We start from the raw sequence: 12,322 nt of genomic DNA, 5'->3' as shown, positions 1-12,322 counted from the left end.
CTTTACTCCAAAATCCCAATGGTCTACACTGTGATCCACCAATAGGGGTCTGCCAAAGACTCCACACTGCATCTTTATCTACAACTGACACCTCTAGCACCATCGGGTCAACTGGATCATATGGGCCAAGTGGCAAATCAGCTTGCATGGCAGCCTGACGCTGTTGCACAGCCTTTTCTTGTTCTGGGCCCCACTCAAAATTGGAGGCCTTTCATGTCATGTGATAAATAGGTTGAAGTAGAACACCCAAGTGAGGGATATGTTGCCCCCGAAATCCGAAGAGGCCCAGTAGGTATTGTGCCTCCAATGTAGTTGTTGGTGGGGGAGCAGGTACAATAGCTTATTCTTCACTTTAGTAGGAATATCTCATCATGCCCCACACCACTGGACCCCTATATATTTTACTCAGGTGTAGGGTGCCTGAATCTTCGTTGAGTTGATATCCCAACCTCTTGCACACAGATGTTGTACCAATGAATCTCGAGTCTTTGGTACACCCTCCTTAGTGGGTCCAATCAGCATAATGTCATCAATATAATGGAGCAGTGTGACAATTTGCAGAAGAGACAGGGGATCAAGTTCTATTTGGACTAAAGTATGGCACAGGGTGGAAGAGTTGATGGCCCCTGGGGGAGAGTTGTGAAAGTATATTGTTGCCCCTGTCAGCTGAAGGCAAGCTGCTTCTGGTGGTCCTTCGAGACTGGTATTGAGAAGAAGGCCTTGGCCAGATCAAGAGCTGCATACCAAGTACCAGGAGAAGTATTAATTTGCTCAAGCAATGAAATCCCATCTGGAATGGCAGCTGCAATGGGAGTCACCACCTGGCTTAGTTTAAGATAATCTACTGTCCTCCTCCAGGATCCATCTGTCTTTTTCACAGGCCCAATAGGTGAGTTAAACAGGGATATGGTAGGAATCACCACCCCTGCATCTTTCAAGTCTTTGATGGTGGCACTGATCTCTGCAATCCCTCCAGGAACATGGTATTGCCTTTGGTTTACTATTTTCTAGGCAATTGCAGTTCTGATGGTGTCCATTTGGCCTTTCCTACCAAAACAGCCCTTATTCCACATTTCAGAGATCCAATATGGGGGTTCTGCCAGTTATTTCTATGTCTGTTTCAACAATGATTTCTGGAACTGGGGGAATAATGACTGGTTGGCTTCAGGGGCCCACTGGACTCATGGTTAGGCATACCTGAGCTTAAACTTGATCGATAACTTGACTTCCATATGCCCCCACTCTGATAGGTGGCCCTTCGAAACACTTTGGGTCACCTGAAATTAGTTTCAGTTCAGAGCCAGTGTCCAGGAATCCCTGAAAAGTTTGATTATTTCCTTTCCTTGATTACATTTTCTATTGTAAGGAGGACCAGCCAACCAGCTTCCCTATACTTCTCATCCTGACAAAACTGCTGGAAAATATCAAACACGGGATCACCCAGAGCCTCTCCTCTCACCAGCACTTCATCTATTAGTGATGATATTGTGACTATTAGCTTTGCGACTTCACATCTCGGATTAGCACCTCTTCAGTAATAGTGGCAGACTTATCCATGCCTTTAGGGGTAAAGACAGCATTCTCAGTGTTGTTAAGCCTCATTAGGCTGGAAAAGCAATTTTAGAAGCCCATATGTACTATCTTCTTTCTCTAGAACCACTCCTGGTACCAGTTGTGTTAGGCTGGGTTATCTAGAGAAACAAAACCAGGAGACTTATGATGATAGCAAGATAGATAGATAGATAGATAGATAGATAGATAGATAGATAGATAGATAGACAGACAGACAGATAGATAGCTTTATACAGCACAAAAATAACAGCTTATTAGTCCACACAGCAGTACCGAGGGATCAGTTCAACTGACTTCTGTGGAACAGTTAATATACTGGAAGTCCTTCAACTCACAACAGCTGCTGGGTCCATGGTCAAGGAAGCAGACAGCTGAGTCTTTCCATCGGGCAATGCAGGCAGAGTCTGCCCACAGGCAGCAAACAGTTAGAGCAGGTCACCAACAGTCAGCAGCTCAGTAGCTTTACGAAGCAGGCCTAGATGGACTATTGAACTGAAGCAATACAAGATAACAGGATCCACCAGCCTCAAGCTCAAGTGGGATACACACCAGCAGTGTGGCAAAGCAAGTCTCAAAGGAACTTCAACCTCTAGCGACATGATCCATGGACTGGCTTGTCCCACAGGTAGTGTAGCTCACAAGTTGAGGCAGAGAACTAACTAAAGCAGCCACACACTAGTCTGATCACCAGAGAGGAAGAGAAAGAGGGGTGGCTGGGCCATTTCTCTCTTTGCCCTTCTATCAAACTGTGACCTGATTATCCCCACATAGTCCTATTGACCAAGTTGGCACAATAAACCTACCTATCACACCCGGAGACCAAAGGACATACTTTTCTCCTGGTTCTTTTTTATTGTAGTGAGATCCCCCTTCTACTTTTGAGATTAGTTCCCTTTTAGCCTAGAGTTTTAGGCTGAGTTTTCTAAAAGAACCAAACCGTGTGTGTGTGTGTGTGTGTGTGTGTGTGTGTGTGTGTGTGTGTGTGTGTGTCTGTGAACTAATCTTATATCAAGAAAGAAATGTATATCAAGGATGTGGCCCAGCCCAGTCCAACTCAAGACCATCGGTCAGAAGCTGGGTCAGATGTTAGCTATAGCACCTCCATATACACACAGCTGCTAACCAATGAAGCAGAAAGGTGAAGTTGGAAGCAGGACAATCACAGGTCAATAGGCTCAGAATTGTGTGGATTCATGTTTGGCAGGAACATGGCCAGACACTGAGTTCCCAGAGCTGGCAGGCCACATTGGCTTTTGCCCCAAAGCCAGATGCTTAATATAGGGAAGCAGGAAGACATGGAGGGGCAAGAGAGGAAGTTCTCCGTAGCATGTCTTATGCAAAAGCTGCACCACCAAGAAGACATTGTTAGGCTGCATCCTAATTGAGAAGTTGGACTCCTTCACCCCTATCTTCACACAGTACAAGTTGACATAGCAAGATAGCAAAACTGACCAAACCCTTATTTGCCTTATTTGCATTAGCAGATGCAATTCCTTTGGTAGGGCACATGTACCTTATTTGCATAGTTCCTTCCAAGCATTTTGTAAGAGTTAAAAGACCATGTCTATAGGGACGTAAAATAGGAATTCACAGTATGTGGTAGTTACACAATCTGGTGTCAATTTGGGACTTGAGTGGATTGAGAGTGAAGGAGTAAAGTCTAGTCTGTCGATCGGGTTATAGCCAATGAGGCCTCGGTGTGGGCATGGCCTTCCTCTTGAAATTCCTGTATTTTCCTCCTTGGAGGCAGGAGACATGCTCTCACTCTGCTGACTCCCCAAGGGTCTCTCTACTGGCAAGACACATGGAACCATGCTAATGGCAGCAAGAACCCTAGACCTGCAGGAGCCACGTGGAGACCCCTGCTAGTGCTGAGATGCTCCTACCACCACTGGATCCACAAGATTTTGGACCCACTGACCTGTGATCATTCTGTATTCGGCATCATTGTATGTGTTTCCTGAGTCTGAAGAGGATTGGTATCAGACATATGGGCTGATATCGGACTTATGGGCTTGATCTGGATTGGGCTGGGATGTTTTCTCCTTATTTAACTTCTCTTGTATATAAAGCTCTTTTTTATACACATGAGTGTCCATTAGTTTGTTTCTCTAGTCTACCCAGACTAACACACAGCACCACAGGAGCTGTGTGCCATAGGATTTTTCATTTTCAAAAAGTAGATCACCAGATCTTTCTTCTTGATACCTCTGGGTGGAATTGAACCTCCACTCTTTCAGTTAGCAACCAAGCATGCTAACCATCAGTACCTCCAGCGTATCCCCTATGATTAGTGGGAACTATATAACAGTGAATGCAGGGAAGGAGGATATGAGCATGGGCCAAAGAGGTTTCCAACGACAGAAGCCTGGAGCTCCAGGTTTGTACTAAAGGCATGCCTGCTTGCCTGGCCCCTACTCCCCACCCAACTTTCTCCAATTTCCCCGGTTCCCCCTTAGTATGGTAGTTGTTCTTCTGCCTGAGTTTTTGTAAGCCTTCTGAGAGTGCTCTCAAGGGCCTTCAGGTCATATGAAAGAACAAAAGCTGACTGTACCTTTCTTTGCAAGCAAAGTATCGCCCTCCCCTGGTACTTGAGACTTGTTACCCAGTTGAGGCTCAAAAGCTGTCTGGCAAAGTCCTCAAAGCACCAATTATCTCCAAGTGGCTATTTGAAAACATGTGGACCAATCAACTGATTACCTGGATTTTATCTCTACCATTGTTTTGGTCCCACAGAACTAGCTAGCATTTGACTGCTTTGCAAAACCAGAGAGCAGAAAATGATTAGATGAGCATTTACAACAAATTTTATGATAGTTGTGCCTAATTCACAGTCTGCTTCCTTGTTTGTGGGAATTTTCACATCACACCCTGTTTGGTGAAAGACTCCCTGAATTGCTGTGCTATTGTGAATCACAAAGAAATTTTGATTTTGTTGCAAAGTGGATGCTTTTTTTCGGAGGGTATTTGGCTCTCTGCTTTCCATTTGACTTTTTCTGTTATGCTGTTATTGCTATTTAGGATCCTGTTAAATATACAATTCATCATAACAAACATCCAAAAAAATTTAAATCATTATCCTGATTTAGTCCTACCCAGGAAAGATAGTACATCCTATGGGCCTCAAGTCACAGGTGCAAAGTAAAAGATAGTTGTCAAAATTCTGAATCAACTTTGCCTGCCATGTTGCATCATCACAAATTCCAACCAAAGCAAATTATAAATGATGGGAAAACAAATCATGAAAACCTATGACGGGCCAACCTGGTCAATGGCCTGGTCTCACATCTACCATGTGCCCTGACTCCCTAGGCCCCCAACCAGCCTGTGCATCTACCTCAATTCCCAGCCAATACACACAATTGACTCATCTGAGTTCTAGCCAGTCTGAGCACCCTACCCTATGGATCCACCCCACCAGACCTAACCCAGAAAATACTTCCAGCACAAGTGCCATGCCCACCCTGGCATCACCCAAACTTCTTGTGGCAGAACACCTTGCTCTTACCCACGCTAGTTACCACACTTGTGAGCATAGTGAAGATCCCCTCCAAACAGCTATATTTTAAAAATATTTTTTACTATTTTTATAACTTCCTTTAAATTTTTCTAACCTTTCTTTTTTCTTTTTAACTATTTTGTGGTGCTTGTTAATGATGATTATCCTTTCTTTTTCTTTCTTAATATTTTTCCTTCTTTACACCTTCTTCTCTCTTTCTTCTACTATCTTCTTTTTCCTCTACGTGTTTTGATGTTTCCACTACTCCTCTAATCCACCATTTGATAGGTAAATGAACCACCCTGCTACCCCCAACAGTTACATCAAGATGCCACATAAGCAGCAGAAAATATTGGTCCACGTGGGAAAAAATGCACAAACAAATGGACAGCACCCAGATTTAAAGGAAATGGCTTAAAACGAATAGGCTCTAAAAATTCCAGAAAAATAATTTAGAAGAAGAATAATTGAAAGAAATACCAGACCAAAACATGGGTATCAGGTAATGGGCTTTATTGAGAAGCAAAATCTGCTGGGATACTCCTGAAATGGTGAGGGTAATGCCCACACAAAGGAGGCATGGATAGATATACCCTCGGGGGTGGAGACTGGTAGCTAGGAGGTGAGAGCACCCTTTAGCCTCCTGATTGGCAAGTTTGAATGGGGCCGGGGTGACATAGCTTTGGGCATGGGAAAGTGGGGGGGGTGAGCATGGGAGGATGGGAGGGAGCTGCTTGAATTGGCCAGGCATCATCTTACACTCAGTCAGACCTATTATTCCTGTCTTTTGATAATAGGGAACAGGGCTGAAGGTTTCATCTTCTGTAACTGCTTCCTGCTGGACAGGGGCAGCGAAAGGCTTATAGCCCCTTTTGACAGGGTCCAGTGAGTGCTTTAGGAGATGGAACTCAGCATAATACAGCTCCATGTAGGTTTGATTGGTGAAGGCATGCATGCGTTCCTACAAACAAATTTGAAACAGCGGAGCAGAAAAGGCTCAAAGCACAGAATTATACATATTAAACTGAGAGTTCCCAGGAGTGGTGGCAGGATCCATGGGGCCCATGATTTACAAGAGCCAAAGATGTTTTCCCATGTGGGTCCTGCATCTGCTAGCTCCTTTAGTTGGTGTTGTATTCATTCCTTTAGTTATTTTACCTTTTGTGTAACTATGCTTGATTGATTAACAAAGCAACAGCATTCCTCTCCTAGAAAAAGACAGGTTCCCACTTTTTCTGCAGTGAACAAATCTAGGGCTCACCTATTTTGTAGTGCCACTCCCACTAGGGAATCCATTTGATTTTGTAGCATTAAAAGAGTGTCACCTATTTTTCCCTTAGCAATGCTAAGGTCTCTTGATAGCTTGTAGTAAAAATGAGTAGCAGTTCCAGTTCCTCCAACTCCAGTTGCCAGTGCTGCTGCTATACTAGCTCCAATGAGGGTAGGGGCTACAACTACTTTCTTGCATCCACAGGACTCAGATTTGTATTTTTGTATGATTTTGTCCACGTCTTGTTCATCTAGGAAAGTTATGTCTGGAGTGAGAAAGATTGCGATGCATAGTCCTGTCCAGTTAGCCTGTAGATATGTGTAGTTAAATGTGTCACATAGGAAAAATATTCCAGGTGAATCACATTGAGTCTCAGTATTTTGCCAAAGGAGTGTCTGACTACAAGAGTCAGTAGAGACATTGTCTATAGATTGTAACCCTGTAGGGGCCAGGAGGCAGACAGTGTCTTGATTGGAAAAGAGAAGCACCTCAGTAGCCACCGAGCCTATGATAGGGGATGCTGTGACTCTCTTGGTTATGTTGGGTGTTACCCATGAAGATGGAATGGGAGATGCTAGATATTTTCTTTAGAAAGAGAGGCATAACCAAGACTGTGTTGTGAGCATTGTTTGGTTAAGAAGTTGGTGAGTGTTAAGCAGAGATGAAATTGGTGTCTGGGAATCAGCTTGTTGTGCTATTTCTCTGAGTTTGTCTCGGGGTATTGGTTTTTAGGGAGGCAGGGCTTGGACTAGTCCCTTGAGTCTTTTGATGCCACCTTGGGCTATTCATTCAATGGCTTCATCACACGCCTGACCTTCCTCTAAACTTTTCAGGTTCCATACGTGGTCCCGTATGGACATTTCCTCCCATATGGGGCATTCACTTTGAGTCTTTTGATGCTGATCTGGGTTATTTGTTTTATGGCTTCATCGTGCACCCAACTTTCCCCTAAGCCCTTTAGATTCCATATTTGGTCTCATCTGGACATTTCGCCACCCACTAAAGTAAAAATAAGGGAGCACTGAAGAGCAAAAGAATAGCCCAGTATGTAAGTAGTCACTTTTGGCTTCATCTCCAATCTTTCAGAGAAACAGCTCCTAGACTGTCTCCAGAGGTCAGACTAGAGCAGTGGCCCATAACATAGGCAAACACAGCAGGATCTCTAATGGTAAAAGGGACAGAGGGCCAAGGCAGCAGACTAGAAAGAATTTTTAAAAGTCATTTTCCTCACAAGAAAATAACATAAAGGTACCCTGTAGCCAAAAAAGTCTTTAATCTGTAGCAAGATGGCTTCAGGGGTGTTGTTGGGAGGATAGAACCAGGTGACATACTCTAGAGTGCACTCAAGGAAGGTCTGAAATCGATTCTGCAGAGGTGTGGGCATCTGCCTCCTCAGGAATCTGAGAGTGCCTACAAGATAATTTGAGCTTTATTGGTCCTAATAACGGGAGGAGTAGGAATCGGTGGATTGATTAATCTCCATATTAAATGGATTAGGTATATGTAGATTCTATTGTATGTTGAGATCCTGAGCTGTAAGCTGAGTTAGTTGTGAGATGAAGGCTGGACCATTGTCTGATTGTAGAGAGGCAGGCAAGCTAAAACAGGAAATTATTTCATCTATGAGTACCTGGGTAACCTGTTTTTCCCCTTCTGAGATAGAAGGAAATGCTTCCACCCATCCTGAGAAAGTATCCACCATTGTGAGCAAGTATTTGACCTTTTTATGGGGGGCGGGGGGCGGGGCATGAGTGTAAAGTCAATCTTCCATTCTTGTGCAGGAACATGTCCCCTTGTCTGGTGGGTGGGTGGCAAAAGTGAGGGGATGATTTCCTCCCTCAGCTGATGTCATGGAGCAGATAATACATCCTTGGGTGATTAGTTGGAGCACTGTGGATAGGTGAGGGTGAGAAACAAATGGGTTTTATTAGTTGCAAAAAAGGGCAGTACCCCACATGTAGAGTGTTACATTCTAACTGATGGACATTGGTGAAGGGTATTGGTACACTAGTTATTTTGCTGGAAAATGGAGGCAAAGAGAGTGTCTCGTGCAGCTTGTAAGAGAAACAAGTTTGGAGCCCAGGAGGCCCCTAGTAAATGAAAAGTTACTGCTGTTTTAAATTTAGCAAGCATATCTCTGCTCAGCAGGGGAACAGGGCATTGTGGAATGACTAGAAACTGGTGTGAGAATTTTACATTATAAAGGTTACATAAGAGTGGCCATGTAGACATTGGGCCTTTATTCAAGCCCTCCCTCAATGCAAAAACTCTTTGTTTTAATAACTTGACATTCTGTGATGCTCACCTGCCTGACACAATCACTGAAAACAAAATGGGTGCATAAGCAAATGTGGTGAAGAAAGCTGATGCTGCCCAGCTATTAGAAGATATAGACAAAGTTAAACAAGCAGCCAAAGTTAAACAAGCAGCCATCTAGCAGGGAAGCAACAAAGCCCACATGGAAGAAGCACACCAGCCTGTGTGATCATGAGGTGTTGACAGGATCAGGTATCAGGCATCAGAAGATCCAAAGCAAAAAATCATATTGATGCAAATGAGGAGGGTTGGAGTGGAGACCCAAAGCCCATCTGTAGACAATTGGACATGCCCTCACAGAAGGGTCACAAGGAAGGGATGATTCAGCCAGGGGGCAGTATAGCACCGATGAAACACACTATTTTTCTTTTTTTCTTTGGGGTTTCTTTCTCCCCACTATCATGATCCCAGTCCTACCTTTCAGTTCTAGCTAGACCAGAGCATATATATTGGTACAGATAAGAGCACTTGACACATGGAATCCAGGACAGATGAACCCCTCAGGAACAGTAATGGGGGTAGTGATACCATGAGGGTAGGGGTAAGGTGAGGGGAGAAAGGGGGAACTGATCACAATGATCAACATATAACCACCCCCACCCCTGCCCCCAGGGGAATGAACAACAAAAACATGGATGAAGGGAGACAGTAGATGGTGTAAGATATGAAATTAACAATTGTTAATTATTTACCAAGGGTTCATAAGGGTGGGAGGATGTGGAAGCAAAGGGAAAAGAAGAGATGATACCAAGGGCTCAAGAGAAAGAAAATGCTTTGAAAATGATGATGGCAACATATGCACAAATGTGATTGATACAATGGATGTATGGATTGTTATAAGAGCTGTAATAGCCCTCAATAAAATGATTTTTTTAAGTGGCCATGTAATGAGGGGATCTGAGATTATGTCTGGGATCGTGGTGGCTAGGGAAGTCCATCCTGAATATTCAGGGAGTGTTGAATAGGTGGCTCCCATGTCCAAAAGGAAAGAAATAGGCTTACATGAGACAATGATCTTTACCCTGGGCTTGTGATGGGTGATCTCTCCACAGGGACCATCAACCATGGGCAACATCAATCCTCTATAGCCAAGCCTAGAAGCCCTGACAAGGAGGTGCTTTTGAGATGGTTGTTCCAGGGGTGTTCTTAAAGAGACTATCCTTCCCACCCTCTGGCAGAAAAGGCAATCAACTCCTTGGTGTCCTCCTTGCTTGCAGTATGGGCACGGCCTGGGCGGGGGATGAAGATTGGGGCGACATGCCCGATGACTCATTTGGGAGCACTTGAAGCAGGGTCTAGGTGACTTACCCACTCACGATCCATTGTTTATTAGTTTGAATCTGCCTATTTTGCCCTAAGGGGCATTTGCCAGCATCTGGTATTAAGCTTTATCCCTATCTAGTTTATCTACTTTTTCTTGTTCTTCACTCTTATTGAAAATCTTAAAGGCCACATTAAGAAAATCTCATTGTAGAGTTTGAGGACCTTCCTCAAGTTTTTTAATTTGCCGGGAGCTGATTGTGAGATAAAGTGTGAATAAAGTAAAGTGGTGCCAGCTGGTGTTGAGGGGTCAACCGTGGTGGACTTAAGGAAAACCTCCAAGGGGTGGGTAAAAAACTGAGCAGAATTTTCTTTTGAGTCTTGGAGGATTTCTCTAATCTTGTCATAATTGACAGCTTTATTTGCCATCTTTTGTAGGCCTTCAATTAGGTGCATAACCATATCGTCTTGGAGAGTGTGGACCCCATGACCAAGTTGATAATGCCAGTTAGGGTCTCATTGGGAAACTGCATCAAACCCACTGGTTTATTTCAGTCCTGGGCATGAATTTCATCACCTCTCTGCTGGACCATTACCCAGACTCTCTCCCTGTCTTCAGGGGTAGAATAATATAAATGTTGTGCCAGCTTAAGATTACAAGATTGAGTGAGATATCTGAACTCTTTAATATAAGTGTCTGGATCACAGGAAAGGGGTCCCAGATGTTTGGCAAGAACTGACAGATCAGAAAGAGAAAAAGGGGTATGTACCCTAACAAGTCCCTCAACCCCTGCCTCCTCACAAAGAGGAAGAAGGTTGGGCAGGGTCTGAAGGTGGAATTTTCAGACATACAGAAGAGGCTTTTGAGCAGGAATGGCTGAGCGTGGACGAGTGTGGGGTGGAGAAAATGGTTTCATAGGGGTAGGGGAAGATAGTACAAAGGCAACAGGAGGGAAGATGGTGATGAAGAGGAAGGGAGAGGGGGCAACAAGGGAGAAGATGGAGAATCAGTAGATGGCAGGTCAGGAGGGGGGAGAGATAATGGAAGAGAAGAAAGGCAAATCAGAACATGATGGGTCAGATGAGGCAGAGGGGCTAAGGACAAGACTGGAGGAGGATTATAACGAGAAGGAGGGGAGAAAACTGGAGCAGTTGGAGGAGGAGCAGGCGCAGGTGTGGGTGGAAGGGCATGCTTGGATGGATAGAAGGAAATTTTATTGGCTGTGAGCTGGGGCTTCTTCTTAGCCAGCAGGAGTTGGGAAGTGGGGCAGTTTGGGCACAGAGAAGAGTGGGAGCAGAAGTGGAAAAAAGCCTGCACATAGAGAACTTCTAGGTATTTGCAGTTACGTTGACCAAAATTATCAAGGTCCCAGCGTACATTAAAATTGAAAGAGCCATTTTCTGGCCATTTTGAGTCATTATCTAGTTTTCACTGTAGCCAAATCTGATTCAAAAAAAAAATTAGGCTTTTAGGTTTAATGTCTAGGTATAGACCCAGAGGTTTAAGATTATGAGTAGGAACCCCAGAGGCAAATTTTGAGGTGGCGTAGATTGGGTACTTCCCATAGTGGGAGGGTGAGTGAAATTTGAGCTCCCAAGGAGAAAAAGAGCCACAAGGAGCATCGCTGTTGAGTCCGTCAGACTCTGGATCCTGTGGACTGGAAAGAAGACAGCAGGTCAGGAAGTTTTCCCCACATTGAGTGCAAACCAAGGCCCAGGGTCTGAGTCCACTAAACAAGTACCAGGATTTCAGAATGGGGTTTTTCTGAAAGACTGTAGAGAGATGGCAAAGGACACGAGCAAGGGAACTCAAATAAACACCCAGAATCAGGCAGTGTGTGGATGTAGAGTCGGTAACATGGAGAAGGTCCCTGAAAGAGAGCCACTTCAGCAGGTGCAGGAGGGGAGGGCTGGGGGGTAATCTACCCAAGAGAGGGTGATTGTGGTCTGGTGCTGCACGTTTCCAGGTTTCTGCACAAAATCATAGAAAATCAGGCTGAAACACAGGTATCAAGTAACAGGCATTATTGAGAAGCAAAATCTGCTGGGCTAGTCCTGAAATGGAGAGAGTAGCGCCCATACAAAAGAGGCACAGAAGATATGCCCTCGGGGGTTGTGGTGGGTACCTAGGGATGGAAGAGTCTCTTGATTGGCAGATTTGAATAGGGCCGTGGTGATGTAGTTTGGGCATGTATGGGAAGGTGGGGGGGTGGAGAGGGTGAGGATGGGAGGGAGGGAATTGCCTGAATTGGCCAGGCCCCATTTTACACTCAGCCAGACCTATTAATGATCAGGTGCCTTCATAAGATAAGGAGTCCAAGGAACAAAAGAAAGAATAAGAGAACTAGAAAACTTAGGAGGAAAAACTCCAAACAAAAACGCAAAAGATAAATACTAATGTTACT

The 12,322-nt window shown here is 44.4% G+C and overlaps 1 pseudogene; it reads right to left on the bottom strand.

Moving 5' to 3' along the window:
- LOC101640631 overlaps positions 1-7,725 on the bottom strand; it is a 46,016-nt pseudogene extending 38,291 nt beyond the window's left edge.
- Between the last annotated feature and the right edge of the window lie 4,597 nt (positions 7,726-12,322).

Source organism: Echinops telfairi, unplaced genomic scaffold, assembly GCF_000313985.2.
Source record: "Echinops telfairi isolate 266 unplaced genomic scaffold, ASM31398v2 ScPeMD7_27;HRSCAF=92, whole genome shotgun sequence".
NCBI lineage: Eukaryota > Metazoa > Chordata > Mammalia > Afrosoricida > Tenrecidae > Echinops > Echinops telfairi.
Note: the sequence above shows the minus strand (reverse complement) of the source record. Positions and strands in the feature narration are given on the sequence as shown.